This window comes from Passer domesticus, chromosome 10 (assembly GCF_036417665.1).
Source record: "Passer domesticus isolate bPasDom1 chromosome 10, bPasDom1.hap1, whole genome shotgun sequence".
Classification (NCBI taxonomy): domain Eukaryota; kingdom Metazoa; phylum Chordata; class Aves; order Passeriformes; family Passeridae; genus Passer; species Passer domesticus.
In genome coordinates, this window is record NC_087483.1 from 19,826,556 (window position 1) to 19,850,657 (window position 24,102).

The 24,102-nt window shown below is 37.7% G+C and overlaps 1 long non-coding RNA gene across 2 annotated transcripts in view; it reads left to right on the forward strand.

Moving 5' to 3' along the window:
- Nucleotides 1-24,102, forward strand: part of LOC135308807 (uncharacterized) — a 420,716-nt gene that overhangs the window by 1,894 nt on the left and 394,720 nt on the right. The window lies entirely within an intron of this gene.

A 24,102-nucleotide genomic window follows, 5' to 3' on the forward strand; every position in this document is an offset into this window, starting at 1 on the left:
GACGGATAAAATAAGGTGTTGAATATGTATTTTGTGCAGCTAAGACAAAATTGTGTGTTTCACAGAGAAACAAACTCAGATCTAGAGCTACCAGAGGCTGAACATCTTCAGCAATGGGCTGTGTCTCTGTGACCTTCAGTAGCTGTTACAGCTGTTTGGCATTTCACTTACATGAAGCAGAGATTTTTTTCCCTACTATTCACTATTCAAGCTTAGACTGGGTTTGAAATTCTATCTCTTTTAACTGCTAAGGGAGCTTTTCCATTGTTTTCAACTAGGCCACAGTCTGTGTATTCATCTTGTACTGTGTGAAAACTAAAGTATAATCATTAGATGAAATCAGATCAATGTGCTTTGCAGTGTGATTTTTTGTTGTTGTTTTTTAAGTTTTCTGGCTAATGAAAATTGATTTTCTAATTAAAACCCTCACAAAAATTCTGCCATATTTATTTAAAATATGATTGTGTAAATATTTGGTAAAATGCATAAATAAATGAGTTCTCTAGTTAGATGAATTTTCCCAAGATATTGAAATGATTCCGTGTGTTATAATGTCTTTACTACATAGTATCAGTGTTATAAACCTTCTGTTTTGTGAAAAGATCCTTCATTTTTTTCTTCAGAAGCAGAAGGAAGTGGAATATTGTACATCTCTTCCTGAACAAATTTTGTTTCTGCTGTTGCAGTTACTATGAGCAATAAGTCAATAAACAGTCTCCCTCATGTCCCAGTGATTGTAAATCTTTCAAAGTCGAGTTTAAAGGTCTTTACAAACATAAAACTTATGAAAATACAGAGTTAAAAAGGCAGCCATCAGTTTAAAAAGAAATCTGTTTCAGATACTTTTAACCATTCTACCACTTAGTCATTTTCAAACTTATTGCTTGTCTGAGACAGTGAATAAGGCATACATGAGCAAACCTGATAATCAACCACACTTTTATATTTTGGAAAGTTTGAGTTGGGTATATTTCTTCATGATTACAGTAATAAACTTCTGAACCCAACTGAGTCATGTGCATTACTTTTCTATCTTTCTTCTTGTCTAGATACTTTCTTTTATTTATCTCTGGTTTTCAAAGCCAGAAATGTCTACTTTTTTTGAAATTAAACTTAGATTTGTGTCATCTCAGTTTTCAGAAGCTTTTTGAGTATTCATCTTGTGTTGGCTGCTTCTTCTCCTTTCATGGTTTAGCTCTTGAAAATGCTATTAGACACAGTTTGTGTAGACTGTGAAATCAAATAGCTCTGTTTAGTCACATGTGTCAGTCCAGTAGTACAATTCTGCCCCAAAACAGATAATGGGGTCCAGTGTTCACAGTCACTCAGTTTGATGTAGCCATAAAATGTTAAATATTTTTTAAAGTTTCTATAGAAAGTGCTTTTTAAACCATTAGCAGCTGCAATGACTGGTGGATTTCAGGTTTGTTCTCCAGAGAAGGGTAGAACAATCCCAAAAGTTAATGGTAGTAGGGGCCTGCTTTCCACAAAGAAGAGAATTGTAGCTTTTCAAATATCTTCATGTTTAAATGGAACAAGTTGACTGATGGAAATCTCAGTGCAAATGTTAGTGTTCCCTGAAGTTTGTTTTATTGTAATTTTCTTCTATTAATCGTGGTTCATGTCTGCTAGCTGTTAAGTATAAGCAATAGGTGATTTTTCACAAGGGATTTTGCTTTTCCTTCCTCTGCATATTAATTTCTACAAAGGATAAAGCAAAAAGAAGTATTGGCATTAAAATTTCAGAGAGAAAAAAAGAAAAGAATAATCTGGAAACAAAAATGTTTCCCTTACAGTCATGAATTGTTTGGCGTGTGTAAGTGTAATGAGTCAAAGAATCATAAAACCTTAGACTACCAGATATGAAGGGACTTCAAGGATCATCTAGTCCAACCTTTCTTGGCAAAAGCACAGTCTAGACAAGATGGCTCAGCACCCTGTGCAGCTGAATCTTAAAACTGTGCAGTGTTGGGGAATCCATCACTTCACTGGCGAGACAATTCCAATGGCTGGTTGTTCTCATTGTGAAAAATTTTCCTCGTGTCCAATTGGAATCTCTCCAGGATCAACTTGTAACAATTACCACTTGTCTTTTCCATATGAGTCCTTGTGAAAAGGGAATTTTCATCTTTGTATCCATCCATCCATCCATCCATCCATCCATCCATCCATCCATCCATCCATCCTTTAAATATGGGAACAAGGTGATAAGGTTTCCCCTAAACCTTTCTCCAAGGCTGAACAAGCTCAGTTCTTGCAGCACTTCCTCATATGGCAGGCTTCCCACTCCTTGGATCCTCTTCAGCCTGTTTTCAGGGTTTTTTCTGGGGGTTTTTTTGGGCGTATCAGGGACCAAAACTGAACAGAGTATTCCAAGTGTGATCAGGAAGTAGCACCTTCAGCTGGAAGATAATGCCAGGATACTGAGTGGGATAATGATTTCTTTCTCTCTGCTGGTGATGTCCTTGTTGATGCAGCCCAGTGTCCTTCCTGGTGGCTTTCTTTGCCACAGCAGCACCAGCACTGTTCACTCCCACTGAGCTGGTTGCCCACCAGGATCCTCAGGTCCCTTTCCAGAGCTGCTCCCCAGGGAGATCCCAGCCTGTGCTGTACTTCTGCTTTATGTTTTCCCAGGTTCAAGGCCTTTACAGTTATTTTTAGCCCACTCTTCCAGCCTATTCTGGTCTTCCTGCAGTGTGACTCTCCCTTCTGAAATGTCAACTTCCCTCATCAATTTGTTATCATCAGAAAATTTCATCAAGGTACACTTGATCCCATCATCCAGGTCATTTATGAAAATATTAAAGAGTAATGTGTTCAATATTCATCCTTGACACCCTGCATTTTAAATACAGGAAGATGTAGAACGTAGATACAAATGTAGCTATAGATACAGTTGTATACACACACATACACTTATGAAAGGGGAAATAGCGATCTTTTAAAAGGGTTAAAACTGGTGCCTATGCATCTTTTAAAATTCCGTTTTAAACATGGCAAACTGTGTTTCAACAAGGGCTGTTGTAGCTGTAAAGAGAGAATGCAGCAAGCACTGTGCTACTTACAAGTAGGGAAAGTTTTGTGTAAGTCTGGGGTGATATCTGAAGCAGATTCATAAACACAAAGGAGGTGTCATGTATAGTTCTGGTATTTAGATCAGAATTGCAGCTCTGGATCCAATCAGTTGAGCGCAGGGTCTGACTTCAATAGATGCATGTGTAGGAGTAAATGTTTGCCATCTAAGGCTGTAACAGCCAGCTGAGTTTACAGTGAGCCGTGACTTGTAGAGAAATACACTGTAGTAAATCATGCAGATCATATATTAAAAACCATAACATGCAGCAATACACTTCGTTAGGCACACTGCAGACTTTTATTCCGTGTCTCAAAGCTAAATGGTGTGTGCCTGAGAGAGGGCTGGGGACGAGAGGTCACTGGAGTTAAACTGATTTACACCTGCTGAGAATCTGGTGTGGTGAATTATTTTCAATCACTCCTTGAGTGGTAGGTATTTATTTTTATCTTTCTAAAATGTTTTCCTCCACTTGCTTCTGTTAGCAGTCCTTGCTGACATTAAATATTTGAGAGCAATTTTGCCACAAGTAGGACCAGTTTCAGTGACACCTGAAGTTTTCCCATAAACTTGTGTGGATTATGCAATTTAAATGGACAGAATTCAGTCTTAGCTGCCTGTCATGTTGATCATAATCACAGTTACTTTTTAGAGAGTATTTTTGTAGTCTTTGCACACATGATCTCTGCAACTCAGAGTGTTTGCATACCACACAGCATCTGGCTCGGTTTTTACAGGATCTTAACAGATGCAGGAACTATGTACAACTCCCTGATGTCTAAAAATACTTGTATTTCAGTAATCTCTTGTGCTATAATCACTGTCACATACAAATGTAATAATCATAAAGCATTGGAACTTACTTCAAAAAATCAGAGGAAATGCCCACAGCATGTAGCCACTGAATCTTTTCTTTAACAAAGAAGAACTATTAGAGAACACTAAAGAAAATACTTACTTAAAGTGCTTACTTAAGGAAATATATTGAAATCTTTGCGTCAGAACAATTTTAACTCAAATCTTATTAGAAGTACTTTGAATATCATATTGACCCCCATATAAGAGATATAATCACATATTTTCTTAAACTATTACTAGTATTTGGCCTGCATGATTTCACGTTAAGGAACCTACAAAATTTATTCTATTTTCTTTATATCAGAAAGAAAAAAAAAACTGTGTTTAGTTTCTGTCTGAAATATAGATACACCATTGTAACATAGTGGAAGGAAATCTTGGGCTCACACTTTTAGTATTTCCACAAAAGTATCATTGTCTGAAGTGAATGTTTTGCCTGAATAGAAAGTCATAGACCAGGGTGAAATGCCAGATGAAACAGACTGCTTATAGTAACTTTAACATAAATATAATGTCCAAGAACAAATCACGTGTAACTCTTTCAGATCCATGCAGTAGATCTGAAGCTAAAACTCATCCTTGAGGTAATTGCTGAAAAGAAGAAACAATTAGGTTCTGAAAGAAAACATAAATAGGTATTGAAAAGTTTGCAACCTCTCATCAGTAAAATTGTGTTTGGGGATCTTTGTTGCAGAGAGAATCATAAAGCTAACATTTGTCTAGTTTTTCTGTCTTCTGTCCAAGTTTTCATTGGCAGGAGGAGAGGATTGTTTGGGATTCCCAGGGTTCCAGCAGGACTCTGGGCTGCAGCCTTTGGAACTGGTAACCACTAGTAAAGTAATCACCCCTGGGCTACACCCGCTGAACTGAGAATCACTACATGTAGGTTTTCTGATTCAGGTGTAATGAGTTCTAAAGTGAAAAAAGTAAGAGCAATATTAGGTATGACTCTTCAAGGTAATACAAGGGGCAAAAGTTTCAAGCCAAGCATGAAACAGGTGTCTGAAATGGAGTGCCATGGAGGAGGGATAGAGTGAGACCAGTGTGCACATACAGGCAATCAAAGTGAGAGCAGGCTCTGTGAACAGTGTATATGAATGACATCAAGCACGTCTCTCCTATTACTTGACACTTGTATGTCAAGGAAAAAGGAAATGAAAAATTTCTTAGGCAGCTTACTCAGACCAGAATGAGCTTTGAAATCTGAGGTCTCTATATATTACTTGGAAAGATGTCTCTAGTTAGTTAGATTATACCTTCAGCACAAAATAAAAACAACAAAAAAACCAAACAAAAACCCCAAACAAACAAATAAAAACCAAACCAAACCAAACCTCCAACCGTAAACCCAGGCACTGGATCTTTGTGTAATGACTTGGGGAGTTTAAAGGTAAATGTATGCTCACTTTTATGGAACAGAGAGCAACTAATTAACAGCTAAATAACATGTGACTTCAGTGACCTATCACATATAATTGTGTGCAAATAATAGCTTTACATTTCAGATAATCCATAGGCAATAATTTGTTTGGGCAAGTGTCAGTGAGCAGTGATGAATAGCAAACAAATTTTGTAAAATCATTGTTGGTTTGTGGTTCAGTTCTAACAGGAAAACTGACATGTAGTAAACAGTGTTAATTTTGAATATTCAGCTAATTCTGCTAGACGGGAAAAGATGACAAGGTTTCAATTCTCATTTTCAGCCATTCATTTCTGTGTTGCAAATAAGTCAAGAATGTGCTTCCTACAACATGAGCAACTCTAGCTGTGTGTACAATAATGCAGTCTTTGGTGACGGTGTGATTCCAAAAATGCCAGATGTATAATATTTTCATGTGTGCTTTTCTTGTGAGTTTCATGTTCCAGTTTTTGTCTCCTACAAGTTTTTGTTTTCAGGAGCCAAGGTACACTGGAGAGCACTCCAAATTATCTGACATATTTTAACTGTGAAATTTCAGAAATTTAGAATGAAAATCATAGGATCTGAGAGACATAGGGTAGCATAAATTATTTGTTAATATTCTTTAATTATTATGGGTACTGAATCCAACCTTCAGCCAACAGCTAGTGATGCTGTTTGTCCTTTTTTCCATATTACACAAGTTTGCTCTTTCCCCTTTTGAATCATGCTCAGGTCTTCTACAGCCATCCTTGGCTTTAAGCATGCTTGCATGACAAACCTTTGCTTAATTATTTTTATCATCTTGTATTAGAGATATAGTGGCTGGTAGGGTTACTTAGATGCTCCTTTTGTGGACCCTGCTCCCGGGTGACCACCCAAGGTTAAGCGTGCTCTGATATCCATGTAGAATCAGTTTTCTTCATTGAGGCACAGCTTTCAACACTAAAAGTGTCAACTGCAACCCCACAGAAGTGGTAATTCTCCTGTCTTGTGAATGAGAGCTGCCATACACTTCTGCATCTCAGTTATCAGGATAGCATATGGTGGGGGTTTACTGATTTTTATGCCCTAGTGTAAATTTCATGCACTTTTTAAGCAAAATGAATCTGGGAAAATTCCTCTGAAAGAAAAAGCACCACTTCTGCTTGTAAATAGTATTTTTGCTAAGGCATTTGTCTGTACTAAAACATTTCTCAGCTTTGTGATCTTCTTTCAATGCAGATTAAGATGCTTTTGAGCTGAAAGTAAAGCATAAAATAGAAAACAAAGCGGATTTCCTCTTTATTATGTCCTATGATGCATATTTTTCTCTTCACTGTAAATTTATGGTTTTCCTTACTAACTGAAATATGTTGTAATTCACTCATTCTCATAGCATATAGCACAAAACAGCAACACCAGGAAGGCAAGGCATTTTTGGATTTTTTAATCAACTACAATAAATAGCATGCATATAGGAAACGTGAAAAGACTCAGTATCTTAACTCTGCATCTAAGCTTAGTTTCTTATCTTCTATCTTCTCTTTGCTCAACACTTTACAACACTTTCTTATCTATTATTATGCAGAGTATATTTGAAGCAACCAAAGCTAGGCACTTGCGGAATTGATTTCTAAACTTCAGCAAAACCAGGTCCATCAGGAGGATGTAATGCCAAAATATTCATGCATCTTTTGGTCTTTCTGAAAGTGATTGAAGTGAGAGCAATTTTCCTGTGGGGCTTATGGAAAAATAAAGCTTGTTCACTGCTAGGATTTTAGATTCTTGAGCTAATTTCTTCTTAACTAGAATTTTTGTAAGTTTGCCAAGTACTTTAACCATCTCAGAGGGCAATGAGGTGACAGCAGCTAAAATTAACTATTTGTATTTGGATAGGTCTTTCTGGTCTCCTTCAAACATGTAGTTTGACTTAGTGTATCTCCATGTGCTCAAATAAGCACAGTACTAGCTAGCTTATGTTTCCAGGGATGGGCAAGAAAAAAGTCTTCTGTCCTGCAAAGGTCTTATACTAAATGGTATAAAATGCATTCAGGAAGGTACAAGCAAACCAGCAGCTCAGCCTGTAAAAAGCAGGGAAAATTGTGAAGCACTCAAACTGACTTCCATTTCAATACAGCAATATTCAGGCAACAGGATTCACTGTTTTCAAACAATGAAACATAATTTCCCTCTTCTTTACAAACTTTTAATTAAAACAAATTAAGAGACTTCTATTTCCAGCTTTGGTGATATTTTTTTAAGGGAAGGGAGTAGAAAGGACGGAATGTCTTTTTTTTCAGATTAGTTTTTACCAGTTCTTCCTATTTCCCGTTATTGGTTTTTTGTTCCCACTGAATTTAAACTTGCCCTAAACTACGCCCTGAGAGAATCTAAACTCTGCTGCCCTACAGAGTGCATAGCTGAGTACTTTTTTAAAAGATCCAGGGAAAAGCCATTCCAGGCCGCTTTTTCATAAGGCCTGGGAATTTGGAAGACTGAGCATTTTCATCCCCATATGCCTTGGCAGAGGATAAAATTTTGTGAAGGGGCTTGGATGTAACTGAGAGATTTTAGATATAAACAACAATAAACAAGACTTAAAATTCTTTAAATACTACTGAGCAGAAGCAGTTCTTTTATCAATGAAAGTTATATCTGATTTCAAGTGAAGATCAAAGAGATTATTTTATATAAGTGGTAAAGTGGGCTGATTTCTGAAGGACAGAATAAAATGGGTGGGAGAATGGGACAAAGGAAGAAGTTCAGGATTGCTGGTACATAGTATTTTTTGGTGTATTCAGATGAAGGTTTTGTCAGCATTGTTGTTAGATATGATTATGTTTGCTATCAACAGAAATTAAAATGAAGTTACGTGGGCTGAAAACACAGGAACAAATTTCTAACTCAAAGGTTTGATCAAGTCATGTACCTGTGGGTTGGAAATGAAGCCAGATGGAAGTAGTTCAAGATAAAAGCTTCAGTACCACCAGCTCCCTCTAAAATGTAGGGAGAAAAGAGCTTTCATGAATGTGTGGGATAAATCTGAAACTGTGTAAGTCACTTTGGTTTTGAACAAGAAGAAAAGAACACAGCTTATTTATTCCCTGTTACCTACACTAATTTCTCTCTGAAGATAAGACATTTTCTAAGCAAAAATTTGAGGCATTATTGCACTAATTGGAGTTATCTACATGATAACCCTTGCCCTCCATGAGAAAAGTCCAGATGATGTCTGCTCTAAGCATGACTCCCATGCTGAAGAGGAAGCAGATACAGAAAAAGAAGAGAAAACATTGAGGCTGATACAGCATTTTCTCCATTATCTCTGGAATGTTTTTCTTAACCAAGTATAATACAGTGGTTCAGTAGCAGTAGGTGGAAAAGGAATGAAGGACACAAAGGAAGGTATTTCATCTGCAGATGAATTTTTACCTAGGAGGTCATACCTAGTTAACCCACCAAGTAAAACCTCTTATAAAATGTTTAATGTCTTGCTATAAAAATAGTTTTATTATGTTACTGAACAATGTTGCAACAATGAAACATTAACGAGAAGAAACAAGCATGAACATTTTTGTAAAGTTACTTGTTAAGTATTTATAAAAATGTGCAAACTGCAGAGCTACTGTGTTAAATTAAATAGCCACCATTTGTGACAAATAGAACATATATTATGTAATAATGTGATTTTAAACTGTTTAAAAAATCCAGATAAATGGTGGAGACAAGACCCTAGAGTTTTTCCCACTGAATTTAAAAAAGACTAGGCTACTGATGAAAAAAACTTTAATTTAGCAAATCAGTATCTGTGACATATATGTTGAAAAAAGCTTGATACATGAAAAAGCTAGAAAGAAAATCTCTCTCAGTCATGAGCAGAAGTTACTGTATTGGGGCAGAAATTTCCAATGAGAATCCTTTTCTGTTGAGACATGCAGTTTTAGTTTGGTCAAATTGACTGAAATTTTTAATATTCATTATAATTTTCACAGGGGAAATAAAAAAGAAAGATGTGGTTCCCTGGATTTGGGAATCCTTGCCTGGTCATGCAGCAAAGCCGCAGTGGAGCCAGGGCTGCTTCAAGATGGGATTCTGCCCCTGAGAGAGGCTCATCCATCCCCCTTTGCCCTGGGGACTTTGGCCACTGCAGAGCTGCTGCCTTTCAGAGTGGGAAGCCCACAGAGATGGGTGACCTGCAGGGACAGTCAAAGGCTCACTTAATGTGCTCACCTCATCCTTAGGCTCTGGCTCCAGAGATTCCCGCCTGTCCCCTTCAGTGACCGTGCCAGGGGGTTTAATAAGTGGTTTAATAAGGCCATTGGTGGCTTTTCCTGACCATCCAGCTTAGAAATCAGTAAATCATGGAAAAATACTTTTCCTGGGCATACCTCCTTGAACTCCAAGCCTGTGCTGAGCAAGAGGCTGCAGTACTACACCTTGAAGTCTGGGTGGATGTGGATGTGTTGGTGGTTGGAGCATTGTACTCCCCTGGGTGTAACTTGGAGTTGTGGGGCAAGCCCTTGGCAGGTGTGTGTCTGCAAAGAGTGTGACGTGGTGGGAACAGAAGTCTTGGAACAGAAATCACCAGGTACCTGCTGTAGCCATTTTGCTCAGTGACAGATTGGAGACTTTGTGCCACTGAGTGCTGTGGCTCTGTTCCTGCTGCTGCTGTTTTCTTAATGCCCCATGACAGAACGAAATAGGCTGACACTCCTAAATTGAACTGAATGGATGGACCTTCAAATATCTTATTTTCCTGTTCAAGTTTCAAACAGTTCAACTGCAAAATATATTTATTCATTATTAACAAGAGTATCTGTTGCTACTTAATTTAAAGTGAGAATTAACTAATAAATTGGTAATGAAATACTAAAACAATATAAAGCCCAGGCAACCCAGGAAAGAAGGGATTGCTAACAATATGATTGCTTAAGTTCTGAGAGAAAATTTCTCAACTCTGCTACTAATTTTCAATCTTTGGGGGTTTTTTCTGTAATATATGAGCAGAAACAGATGTTCTCCAATACTAACATTTGATCTGTGTGTAAAGAATTAAGGGTATTATGTACTGTCAAGGCAATGAGTGATATTTAACCATGCAGAGTCCTGTTAACCTCAGACAGAACTACAGTGATAAGCATCTGTATATTGTCCACAAACCTTAGTGTAACCTATTAGGACAGTCAAGTCTCCATAAATGATATGAGAGTATTTAAAGAAACAGCAAAGTTAATTTAGATAATTCCCAACAGAGGAAGGTTTTACTTTCCAGTAGATTTTGGGCCATGAAATAGTTTGCTTTGCATAATTCAGCAACAATTTCAGGTATCAATCACACATTTTAAAATTGAGTCATTTTCTTAAGTATTCCAGCATGTTTAGCTGCTTTTGGTTCTGCAGGCCAGCCTCAGGGTGGGCTTAAATGACTGTTTCTGTTTAAGAGGATCACTGTCTGATATAGTCTTTCTGTTGTTCCTACTCTGATTCCCTTCTTGACCCGGATCAAAGAAATTGGAAAGTTATGAAGTCAGCTTTTCACTTCAAGTTTCCTCAACTACTCAGGCTGGAATGCCCAAGGGAAAAAGCATTTAGCAATGATAGCTATGTTATTGCTGTTTCAGTACTGATCTTCTTGGCCATCAAGTTAGAATAAATTGTGGCAGGGACAGAGGCTGTGTAAATCAACCTCAGGGTTATGACAGAGCAGAGCCATTCTACAGCTCTTACCCTTCCGCAAGGATGTTTTAAGTAAAGTTCCCCTGGATCTAGCATATTTAATAAATAGCAGATCTGATGCTATTACTTGTAAAGTGACAGGGGCTTATTTTATATGGCCTTTGTGAAAGCTCATTTTTGCACATCCAAGTATTTGCTCCAAGTTCCCTGTAGTTTATACAGTCAACATTGGTACCAATAAGAGGAAATTCCCCAGAGCAGCCAAGTTGCTTAAATTGAAAAGAATGCTTGAAATTACTTCTCTAACCCAGCATTTTCCAAAGTCATCACCATAAATCTGCCAAATATGTTCCCAAACTAATATCTTGTGACAGACTATTCCCCTCGTTATACCCAATGGAAGAGACTGTAATCCGTGCCTTCTTTGCATTAACCAAAGAGGCATACTGGAGGGTGTTAATTTAGGAAAGATGAACATGATACAACATTTCATATTAATTTTCAGTTTGAAGAGTACTTATGTAACAAAACAGTCCTAGAGAGTTGGATGCACCAATGAGATCACTCTTAGCAGATGCGCCACTGTAAATAAGGGATTTGTTATCAAATGTTTTATGTCAGTCAGTAGACAAAGTTAATTTGTAATATGCATTAATTAAAAAAGAAAGTTCTGCTCTAAATATTATAGATGAAACTCAACTATTTTATTTATTTGAAGAGTAGAAATCATAAAATCTGAAACCTCTATAAACCTTCAGGAAAATGTGTGCTCAGGAAAAAAGAAAGATTCTGTGAAAATTTCTCCAAATCTGGGTTTTGATGCCCTGAGCAGTTGTATCATAGTCATGAATGTCTCACTGCTAGCTCCAGTCATGTAAATTGGAGTTGTGCCTAAGATGAAATGTTGGATCCACATTTGCAAAGTTGGACAGGCTTTGCTCATGTTTTCAATGGTCTTGTGAGGCTCCTTTACATTAAAGAGAACAGGCTACATTCTGCTGTTTGGAGTAGTATCAGAGGAATGAGATGAGCAGAACAACTATAAATAGAAATAGACAAGGATTAGAATATGCATTACTATGACCTTTGCTGTTCTTAAAGTGAAATTAGACAATGCAGATGTGCAGAAAATTGAAGTAGGATTATGAAGTTCAGAGTCCACTGAAAAATGTGTCTCTCAAAACTGTGAAACATTTATTATCACTAAGGATTCCCTGGATTCCCTACCTACCCTCACCACTCATCAGATGGCACATCTCATCACTAGGTACATCATCTCTGAAGAAGAAGAGTAGCTGTGGACCAGATAGTGTGTGTGTATTTGTATCTAGGATTGCTATAAAGAAAGAAGTTCTACTTGCTTTGTCAGGGCTTGTGGCAAAGCCACCTACTAGGCACTGCTCTACGAAGAGATTTGGAAAAATTCCTGTCACTGGAGGACATTATTTAAGAAAAACAATATGGAGAACAGTGAGTGAGGTGATTTTATTTCATAAAGCTCTGTGTAATATCAGCTAGATGTCGACACTTATGACAAGAGGCAGATTTAACCACTCTTAGCTGATCCATAAGGTCATGTGGCTGTCTCTTCTTGTCTCCCTAGGGCTGGCCCCCCACACCCTCTGGGGTTAGTGCCATGCTTTTTCAATATGTCACAGAAGGGGAATTAAATTAATGGCTTTCATTGTTTTTCCTGGAAGAGAGGCAAGTTTTTTTTATGAGGATAAGCTATTCCTTGTCAAGGGAAACTGGTGTGAAATCTCCTTCAGGGTGAAGCTTTGATCATTTTTCTTACTCTTTTGGAGTTATTTTGATGCTTTTTGTGTAGCAAAGGACAGGCAAGGCTGTAACAGTCAGTTACAAATTCCTTCTCATTGAGTAAATGTAGTTTTTCCTATGTGCTAAAAATTAGTGACATCACCTCTTAATCGTAGTTAATCACTCACCCTAGTATAGTTCAGCTGTGTTTGGACATTAAAGAAAAATCTGTCAGACATACTTACCATTCTTTTTGGTGGCAAAATTATTTTCCACATTTCATTTCCCTATGAAGTTAGCTCCAATAATTTTAAATTCATTAGAAGGAATGGCTTCTCTGAGTCCTCTACCCACCCACAGATGAATGCAAAAAGCAGAAAAGCTTCGTGTATGATGTACTAGGAGACTGTGAATGGCAGGCTACATTCCTCCTTGAGATGCAAGGGAACAATAGTTGGGGGTTTGTACTAACTAGGTTATTAGTAAATATCTTCCCAAGATTCCAATTTGTGTGTGTAAATACGGTTTGCAGACTAATAGCAACTCTTTCTCACTCTTTTCTGAGTTATTTTTAGTGATAACCCCAGATTATTAATTAGCTCAATTACAAACCTGCATAAATGAGGTTGTCATGGTCAACTCAGTTTCCATGAGACAGTTTCAAATACAGCACAATATCATGGCAATGTCTGTCACTGCACCACCTCTGTCCCCAGCTCTGGCTCTCTGACACTTCACACATGATATACCCTTAGTATGAGTACTTAAATGTACTATAAGCTTCACTCTAAATTTAAGATAAACTGACCCTGAGCCCATGAATTGGCCTGTAGCTAAGTAGAGCTGCACATAAACCTCTAAAAAACATGTTAAGTTAGAGATCTCTTGTTTATCCATTTCATGGTTTCTTTAACATTTAATGCTCCAATTAATTTTTCTCCATATTAATCCACATGTCCTTTCTGATTCCCTTGGATTATGTTTTCTGGATTTATGCTTTCTTGATATTTTTTTTTTATTCATGAAGAATAAGGTCTCCTTAGTTCAACAGAATTATAACTATCACAGTTATTGCCACAAGAAAAAGGGAAAAATAATTTTTTGCCATTAGACACCTACGATGCTTGCAGCATCATTTTTCTATGGCATATTTCTTTGTTTTCTTTGTAGAGGCTTATAAAAGCAAATTTCAGCTTGCATTAAAATTTGTTGAATACCTTTAGCAATGCACAGAACATTACACCTAACATATGCTGTCCCATGATATTTCTTTTTATACTCTGCCTGTGGAAAAAGCATTCTGTAAGCATTAATTTATTAAATATTAGTGAATTTTAGATGTGTGATGACATGTTTCTTGCTAGCTCAGGGCCAAAAGCTAGTGCCCTATTTGCAAGATATTGTTTAGCTTACCTAGTTAGCTCCTAAGCCATGATCCATTTAAGCCATATTTAGAAATATTTTGCCATTTTTATTGAATTTTTGTTGTAAATCAAAGGATACAAAGAAAACTCACAATTTTTGGAAGCACACAAGTATAAATGCAACAGACTTTGTTCCCTTGAAATATTTTTTTTTTCTGTAGGTCATATATGTACATGTTAAGCAATTAAAGGAAAAATGTTTACCATGAATTCAGAAGTCCTTAACTTTTTAATTCTGTATTAATGATGTGAGGATATGTCTTTTCATAAGCTTTGTATTGCATATAAAATGCACAGCAAAGTCTTAAAGACATAAGCATGAAAGGATTTACCTCTAATATAATGTAGTAGCAAATACTAATGTAGTAGCAACTTTGATAGCTTAATGGCCTTTTGTTAGTGTATTTGTACTAACAGAAGCAACTTCTAGTGCACCATCAGTATTGCTTAATTCTATGTGTGCAGAAATATAAGAGATACTAGTAACCCTGCTGTTTTTCTACTTTAGCAAACTGATTTGTCAAAATACTTTTTTTTTTTAAATGAGATGAAAAATTCATGTTACAAGTTTTCAGTCAGCAATTAGATCTTGCAAAGCATTTTTTGATAAAATGAAAGAGGCAAAAATCAAGTGGCAAGAGTTTACATGGGCAGCAGTTACTGAGGCAAGGATTTGTGGGAAAATAACAAGTACTGCACAGAAAACATCCTTGCTGATCAGATAGCCTATCCATATTACTCTAATATGTAATAAATGAAAACCCCACACATTTGACAAAACAAAGGTAAGCAGAAGGAAAATGTGTCCTAGGAGAGCCTGAGAGAGCCCAGACCCAGAGGCTATTCCAGATCTGTTAGCACAACTGCCTTTAGACCTCGCCACAGAGCCAGATGTTGCTGCTAGAGTCTTCCCAAGCTTGGCATCTGGGTCCTGGCATGCCCCAGGAGCAGCCTGGGGTGCTACCCCCTCATTAGGGTAGGTGCACAAACATAAAGGCTGGGTGAATTGCTTCTTGTCTCAGCTGAAAGATCTGATTTGCTTCAGAGTGTAGATCCTCTGACCACAAATGTGAAATATTTGAGTAAAAATGTCACAGATTAAATATTTCTCACTCTATATAAAAACATGTACGTCTATTAAATTTGATTTCTCTTTTTTCTATTGGTATGAAGGTCTTCACACACCCACCCCCCTCCCCCAGACTTCAAGCTCTGTGTAGTAGTACTTTCTCTCGATTTATATAAATTTGTAATGGCATTCACGAGGCTTAAAAATTATGAAAATTTTCAGGCTGAATCTTGTAGCCTTTGCACAGGAAATGTCCATCACTGGTTGCTATATTCTGTCTTAAACAGATAGGATTTCACCCACACAATAGGGATACTGAGCAGTAACTGTAAGCCAGATCTTCAGCTGGCACAAGCTGCACTATGCTTAATCAACTTCAGTGTGAAGCTATGCCAGTTTGTACCAGCTGGGCATTTAGCCCTTTGTCTGCCCCCACATAAAAACTGTGTTTATCTGCTTTTATTGAAGCTTTACATTTTCCATGTGAGCATAAGTAACATTTTCACTTTAGAGCCAAAACTGACTTTTTATTTCATTTCCCATTTCTGCTCCATCTCCATCCATCTTGAGAATTAAATGTACACAGGGGAGGGTAAGTAAACTGCTTAGGAACATCTGGGATGCACAGAGTCTCTGTTCCAATCTCCAGGGAGAGCAACCCATTTGCACAATACGTCTGATGAACATAGAGCTATTACAGGAATCAGTGGTTACTTCAAAGATTTAATGGGATATCCAAATCTTGCTGTGCTCCTTTCCCTTCACCCACCTTCAGTGGCTCCTATCTGAGACCAAATAGGTCAGTGAAGGACAGATGCCATATGAGGGACAATGGACTTGGTCTCTGTGCCAAAATCCTGAAATAGCCATGTATTTGCAATTTTCTGGGTCTCCCTGCTTCAGACTGGATGAGATTGCTACAAAGTCAAGTCTGCTTGTGCAAACCTGAATACATGAGCAGTCATGTATCCACCAGTGCTATTGATTTCAACTTCAGTGTCTAAGTGCTCACCACATGAGTAAGGCTTGAACATAATAGCCTTCTGATAGTGTTCCAAGTTTGGGGGGATATATGAAGGTTAATTGAAGCTACAGACTTGGCAACTTGCCTCAAATGGCTGTGTGCCATGGTGTTTGGGGATTTTAGCTGTTATATGTATAAGTAATTGCTCTTTACCAAATGCTTTAGGGAGAAGAAAAATCACCAAATCTAACAATTTAACATATAAAATTCTCCACACAAAAAGCTAAAGCAAACCCAAACCTTCAATATATGTAAGGTAAGCCTTGGCACTGGGAGTGCTATCAGGCACCAAACATCATGTTCCCGCTTCTGAAAGCATTTATCAGCAAATTATTGGCTCAGTAGATTTAATCTCGCTGTACAACAATGATATTTATGGGAAGAGCCAGGCTCATGTTGTATACCTGGAGACCTGGCATACAAAAAGGCAGCAGGCAGACTGAGTCTTTTTAAGCCCATACTTTTCCCATCTGTCTGTCCTTCTGCAGCACTGAGGTTTACTGGACCCGCACCACATTAGCAGAACAAAATGTGTGCACCAGCCACTCTGGGAGAGGGTTTGATATCCAAAGATTCAGCAGATAAGATACAGTGGGTGAGGCATTCACAAGTCAAGCTAATATGGTGAATTTTGAATTCTGAACTGAAGGAAAATGTTCATTTTCCCCATCCTTGCTATACAGGTCTTAACCTCCAGCAAAGGAGTCATGTGAACAGTCTTAGAAAAATAGTGACTGATACTAAATCAAACAGAGTACATCTGGCAGTACCCTTAATGAGTACTGCCAAAGAGGGTAAATTTGTGTTTTTTAAGTTGTGTGACCTTTCCTAAAGCAGTAGATCTTCTCCCAGCCACTGCCTTGACACTGGGGCACTATGGATTTCTCAGCTAGGTTATTGTTGCTCTCATTTTAACAGTTTAAATACTTGCAGTCAAAGCCTGATCATCTGATAATGTATAACAAGAATATATTAAATATTCACGTTACTGTGGTCAGAGATAAAAAAGGGAGTACTTTGAGTCCAAACCTCAGAATAAATACTAATCAACATATTTCCAGGATATTAGGAATATCCTTTGGACTCTGGCATCAGGAGAATGCTATAAAATCAACGTCTGTCTCTTTCTGAGGATGGCAGCATTAGCTCAGCTGTGCCAGTCTGACTGCAGCAGTCAGCAGAAGTTGTGTATGCAGCCACAGAACTGCAACAGAGTCTGATCATCATCCTGATGAAATTACACTGATCTAATTTGCACGCTGTGAAGACATTTGGCACTGGCTGGATCTGAGCCGTGACATCTTCATTGGAACTAAAAGTACACTAAGAAGTGACATTACATTTCATACTCTTTTGTGCCAGACTGTGGCATTTCTTCCTCTTTAAAGGCATTATTTCAAGAACATTTAATTTGGCTTTGATATGTCTGCCATTTTGCTATGCAGGAATGTACTGAGCCAGAAAAGCTCAGCTGTAATAAAGTTTGGCACCATCAGCCCACCATATACCTGCACCATCCTGTGCAATTTAATTGGCATTCAGTGGGTTGATAAATGGATTGGCTTAATGAGACAATATACGTGACATATGCAGGACTCTCCTGAGGAATAAGATTCATTTTTGCACTTCACACATCAACATGCTACAGATACCAACACAGTCACCTCCAGCAGCTGTGCTATAACCAATGACATGCCTTCCAGTGTGCTGACCAATATCTGCTATCTCTCAAACTAGCTTCACATCATTTCCCATTCAAGCATTTTCCTTACTGAATTTTTTCATTGTCTTTCTGACTGCAAAAAAGAATCAGGATACTGTAACTACCTTTGAAATCTCCTGTATAGTGTATATATATATATACAGTGTATATAGTATATCCATATATTTTTCTGGTATAAATCAATAGCCCATCTTCATAGCTTTCTGAGGATCTCTGCCTCCATGTTTAGAAAAAGCTTCTAGTTGTATTTCCAATGTATTGTAGGTAAAAATTAAAAATATTCAGTAAAGACCCATAAAAGTAAATATCAATGTTATGCAGTTTTAAATTACTGTGAGTAAGCATGACCTATTCTCAAAGGCTCATTTGTATGGAAGAATTAGATTTATATTAGAGCCATCTCTGAGCCGAGTCTGAAGATGGAATCTCTGGGAAATTGCAGAGTAGCTGACAAAGGGGAGCATTTCAGTGCTATTACTGTACAAAAAAATTCTGATTGCTGAAAAACTTTATTCAGACATTTTTTTCAAAACAAACATAATTTTGCCATTGTCAGGAATGAACAAAAGAGCATCAGTAATATCAGGAATCTGGTTCAGTGCTTAAAAAACAGTAGTTTCATGGTAGATCTTTGAGTTTTGCCTTCCAGATGTAACCATGAATGTAATCAACATCCTTTGATGTTTTTCACAGTCCTGCATCTTTGGGTTATATATCCTTTAAGAATTAGGATTTAGCAACAATCCAGAGGGCTAATCTGTCTTGCATGGACAAGACAGATACATATCCAGCTTTCTGGAATTTTACAAATTCTTGGAAAACAGAGACAGAAAACATTAACCTGCTTACATAACACATACAGACTTAGTTTCTTAGCTGACCTAAAAATGTACATATATTTGTCCCTTATTTTAGGGAAAAAGAAAAAAAACCCATTCAGTATGACCAAGTTCTCTGTCATCATTACCACCAGGATAATGAAGATAAAATATAAGCAGTTTTATTGATCTGTCTCCTCTGGTGTAATTCTGAGGGCCAGATTCAGATGCTTTAAGTGGAACAGTTGTTTATCAAGATATAGAAAGGAATCATTACCAAAGAGCTGAAAAAATTTGTCAGAATCATGTAGGCATGAGGAAAACTGAGAGCCAGAGCACTGTTTTCCTGTTTTGTCCTTGAGAAACTGTGTTAGGATTTTCAAAGGAACCTTGGGGAATAAGGAGCCAAACTCCTGCTGAATGTACATGCATATTAATACATTAAATTCCTTGTTTCTGTTGGAAACAAGAGCTAGTCCACATGCCCAAGAATGTATACTACAGGAACGGCCAATACTTCAACCTGGAAAAGAAAATTTGGCAGAGGCAAAGAGGTGAGCGAAGCTGCAGCTGGCTGTTGCTGAGCTGTGCTCTGGGCTGTCTCAGTACCTGCCACTGGCTTCTTGTCCATAAGGTGGAAGAAGCCCACGTCTCACTGCCTCTGATTTCAACTGGGTGCCAGTTTGATGCTTGCGATTCTGCTCTAAGGAAAGCCTCATACATGCAAATAAGCCCAAGGAAACTAAAAAATGAAACGGTGTGTGACAGTTTCTAATTACGGCGTAAAAACAACATATGGAAACTTCATTGTCCATTTCATCCCTCAACATGTACTATCAAGTTAGATTTCTTTTGCTCAATCATTCTCTCTAGAGCATTTGGAGCTGTTTCACTTGTATTATATGAAGAAAAACAGCACTTCATATGAGCAATGTGATGGTTTTACTTTCTCTGTCTGAGCTTGTTAATCTCATGGAGGGTTTAAAAAAACCCAACAACCTTTCTGGGTTGGCAAAAACTGTAGTGTTACAAAAAAGCAATAATTTCTAAGGTTTTTTTCATAGATATTCCATCCATGGTAATGAATCATATTTGAAAATGCATAAACATTGAGAATCAGGGGAATAATATAGTATTTAAACACAGCCATGGTAAATGCTAACAAGTAGAGAATGTCATTTACTGATGTGTGTTGATGAGGTACATTGTTGTAGATCAATGAAGGAATAGGGAATATGACTTCTTTTTTCTGTACAATTAAATAGGAGGAAGTATTCTTCTAAGCTTTTAATTGTTTATGCTAGATTTCAAATTGAAATATTTGTGGAGGCATAGGAGAAAATTTGGAGGATATGGTTGGGTCAAAGGAACAAAGCATACATGGAAGTCCCATTTTATATGAGCAAAAGTCTTGCAGCCTTCCCTATCAAGCCCTGTGGCCACAGAAGCAGTCAGTTAATGAATCAGAAAAAAGCTGGTTACCAGATGTCCTTACTTATTAACACACACATTGCATTCTGTAATGGCATTCACTAAACAATCTGTGTGGAGCACAGATCTGCTCTGTTTAAAGTCTCTTTTTCAAAAAAAACACTTCTAACTTTTCTTCCTCTGTGATTGATTTCAGGTTAGCTGTTGTTTAAGATGCTGCCAGGCATTTTGTCTAATTGAAATTGAAATTTCTTCCCTGTTCTGAAGGTTCCTAAGGTACCTAGCAAAACAAAACAGTTTTCAGCATTTATCCTTTTACTCTTCCTTCCAAAATGATAATGAAATAAGATAAAATAAATAAAAAATATTAACTTAAAAGCAAAGCAGGAGAGAAACCAATTCTCTTTGATGGGTTTCCACTGCTGCTAATTTTAATGCCACCCATTGTTCAGCTCTGCAGTCTAATTTTATGTTAATATCCTGAAAGTTGTCAAATCTTGGCAAAACCTATGCATAAATTACACAGAAAGTAGCTCACAGGAGGGGGAAAGTAATGACTGTCATGGTTAGCCAAACCCATTAATAGTCTGACAAGCAATAACCCAAGAGCTCTGGTCAACTGCTGCAGACATCTGTGAAACTTTTGCAATTAATTTTTTTTGGAGGAGGTATCAGCTGTGAAATAGCACATAAGTGACTGATTATTATCAGCTCTGCTGGTGAGGGCAGAACTGATCAACTCCAAGCGTTCATCCTTCTACCACATTATTGGTTTATGAATACAAAAGTTTTATTTTTTTCCTTATTTTCAAGGCACTCTAATCTCCAGAAAGGAAAAAGGAGGAGTAGTTACACATGAGCAGCACTAATACATGATCTTTCATATCAGCAGTTTCCAAAGAATCTTACAGAGGTCATTAGCATTATCTCTGTCCATAAAGTGAAGAAACTGAGGCAGAGTTAATGTCTGTGTGCTCATGCACATGACAGAACATGAGTGAGGCAGACAAATGGATAGAGAGGCTTTCCTGAAGACAAATATTAAGCCAGAGATATCAAGCTCAGTCAAACACTGCTCTAGAAAACTGTGAGGTCATCTCTTTAAAAGCTGGAAAGAGCATGCTGTGCTGAGAACAATGTAGCTCTTTGGAAAATGATTTATTAAGTTTTTGATCAAAGAAGTTTCCCTGAATTCTGGTTTGTAGGCTGAAGGGTCAGCTGAGATCTGTTCCATGATTCCTCCTGAATACAAAATTCATGGGGGAAACTGCTTTATAATTGGGTTTACCTGGTAAAGGTCTGCTGCACTGAAGTGCAGGCCTGTTAAAATTGAAAATGCATACATTTTAGTTTCTGAATTAATACCCAACATGGCTGACATGCTCACAAGTAGCCGCTGGATCTGGAAAGAAGTGTGATGAGCCCTGTTGCATTATTTCGCCTGTTTTTTCCCTCCACTGTTGTATAAAATCTAAAATCCTGATAAGCACTTATTAGTGGTACACAGTATTTTTATCTTTAACAAGATGCCATTACTGGAAGTTTTGACTGAATTAAATGCTACATACTTCCCTAAAAGCTTTTTCTTAGGCAAGGAAATTCTATTTCTTTTCTAAGTTGTCTGAAATGTTATCACTACAGTACAAAATAACCCAGTAGATGCTAAAACCAAAAGCAAAACCTCTAAAAATCCTCAGGCACCATGATTTATATGGAATGCTATACCCCTAAAGAAAATAATTGCTCTCACTAGTATTAATGAACAGATAATTAACATGATAAAATACATGGGGCATATAAAAGTGCAGCCATATCTTATTTTTTGACTACAATATAGATCTTTATGTAGTGTTACAACACAGCCATTACATTTTAGATCTCTCATTTTCATACTTCAGTTTTTCGTTCTGCATCTTGAACTGTGCTAAAGCTTAGAGGACAACACAGAATAAACAGGCACTTTAGCATGTGTTCTGAAAAAAAAAAGTAATATCACTCAAAGATGGGATTTTTAAAACCAAACTTATCTTGGAAAACACAAGAAAAAGGGACATGCTAAATGTAGCACATAAACTGATGCCCACAGTCTGGAAAACAAGTTTGCTACTGCCTTGGGACACATAATTTTTAGAAATAATGGACCATTTGGCAGTTCTGCACATGTCACCAAGCATGGTTGGAAACACCATGGGCTTTGCTTTATTAATATACATGATTTGAAATAAACTCCCTCTGAAATGCTGGAGAAATCCTCAAAACAACTAATTCACGTGACCTTTCATTATTTAAGGCAGCTTTTATACTCAGGCTGTCCTCAGAAAAGATAAATATTATCCAGTCTACAGTTTTTCATCCCAAACTCTGGCAGAAAGCAGTTCTGTGGGATAGAATGCAGTGCACAGATAGGAAACTATCAGTGGCCATTTACTTGGGGTGCTGCCTCTTTCCAGTTACGGCAGATAAAGGAAAAAACAGAATCCTGATCTTGATTCTGTGAGCCACTTCAAGCTGAATTTAGCAGCCATTCCCACTGTAGGAAGTCTGTTTCTAACAGGATAGCACACGCTGCCTTTTCTAGAAGGGTCCTTGAAAGGAGCCTGAGCAACAGCAGTGGCAGTGGAGAGTTCAGGCACTTCCCACCATGCCACAGTCATTGCAGTCCTAGGAATCCCAAAGGTGAACGTGACCAGCACAGACAGAAGTACCTAGGGGCCAGAAAACTCCTTCAAGTTCAGTGGCACCCATGGTGCAGCAAAGTGGGGGAGAGGGCCACCACTTGTTCCAGTTTATTCCTAGGAGCCTCAGCCCTGGCGAGTCCTGTCACTGCAGCAGTACAATCTCTGCCATTGTGCTCGACCCTGTGCCGAGGCCAAATGCCTGAAGGTGCCCTTCTGCCCTTGTGTATCTCTGCAAAGACTTGGACACAATTTAGCTTTTAGTTCCCCAACTGAGCCAATCCTTTTATTCAAAAGCCTCTTTTCTCTTGACCATGGGTTATTTTGAGGAGAAGGATTTGAAGCACCGCCTTTTTTGCCCTTTGACACAGAAACTTCAATAGAATGTTTAGGTTGGACAAAGGCCTGCTCAGAATTAATATAGCTGCACTTTTTGTTGAGAAGCTTATAAATAAATTAAACATATGCACTTTTAAATTGTCTTTTTCTTGATATCTAACTACAAAGTAGGCAAATAAAGAAATTAGATAAAAATAAACAATAATATTTTTTATATATATATATAAATAAAACATGGACAAGGGCAGAAGAAACATCAGGTTTTCCTAACATCAAGAAGATGAGTGAAGGGGATATTCCATTTAAAAAAATATTGTTGTTTAAGCAATTGGGTTTTTTTCCCTTCCCACCCTTTGCCCCTTCTCTTCCCTTTCATGAAGAGGTCAAGATTTTGATTTTCTTTTTTGATCTACACTGATTGTTTCTACACCAGTAAGTTAAACTTACTTGTGACTGCTGTCTGGCATATGGTGTTAAGTGGCCCACATCCATGCAATGAAACTCACTCACTTGTCCAAAGGGTGTTTGTGTTCATGCTACCTATGGGGAAAGGTCCCTGGGAATTGTTTGGAACTGCTGTAGCTGGGAAAACCGGGAGTGTGTCAGGGACTCTTTTAGCATTTAACAGTGTAGACAATCAAATTCCAGTGCTTAGAAGCATTTCCCTGGTACTTTTATGTCTACTAGTCTAGACAGCTACTGTGGTCAAAATGTGCTTCCCCTATTCACCTAAATAACTCCAGTGAAGTCAGCTGTAAGATTGGCAAAAAGAATTCTATTTTGCAAATTATTTCAAGCATTTGGCCTTCATTCTACATTGGGGAAAAAGCAAACAACCTACAAACTTGAGCTT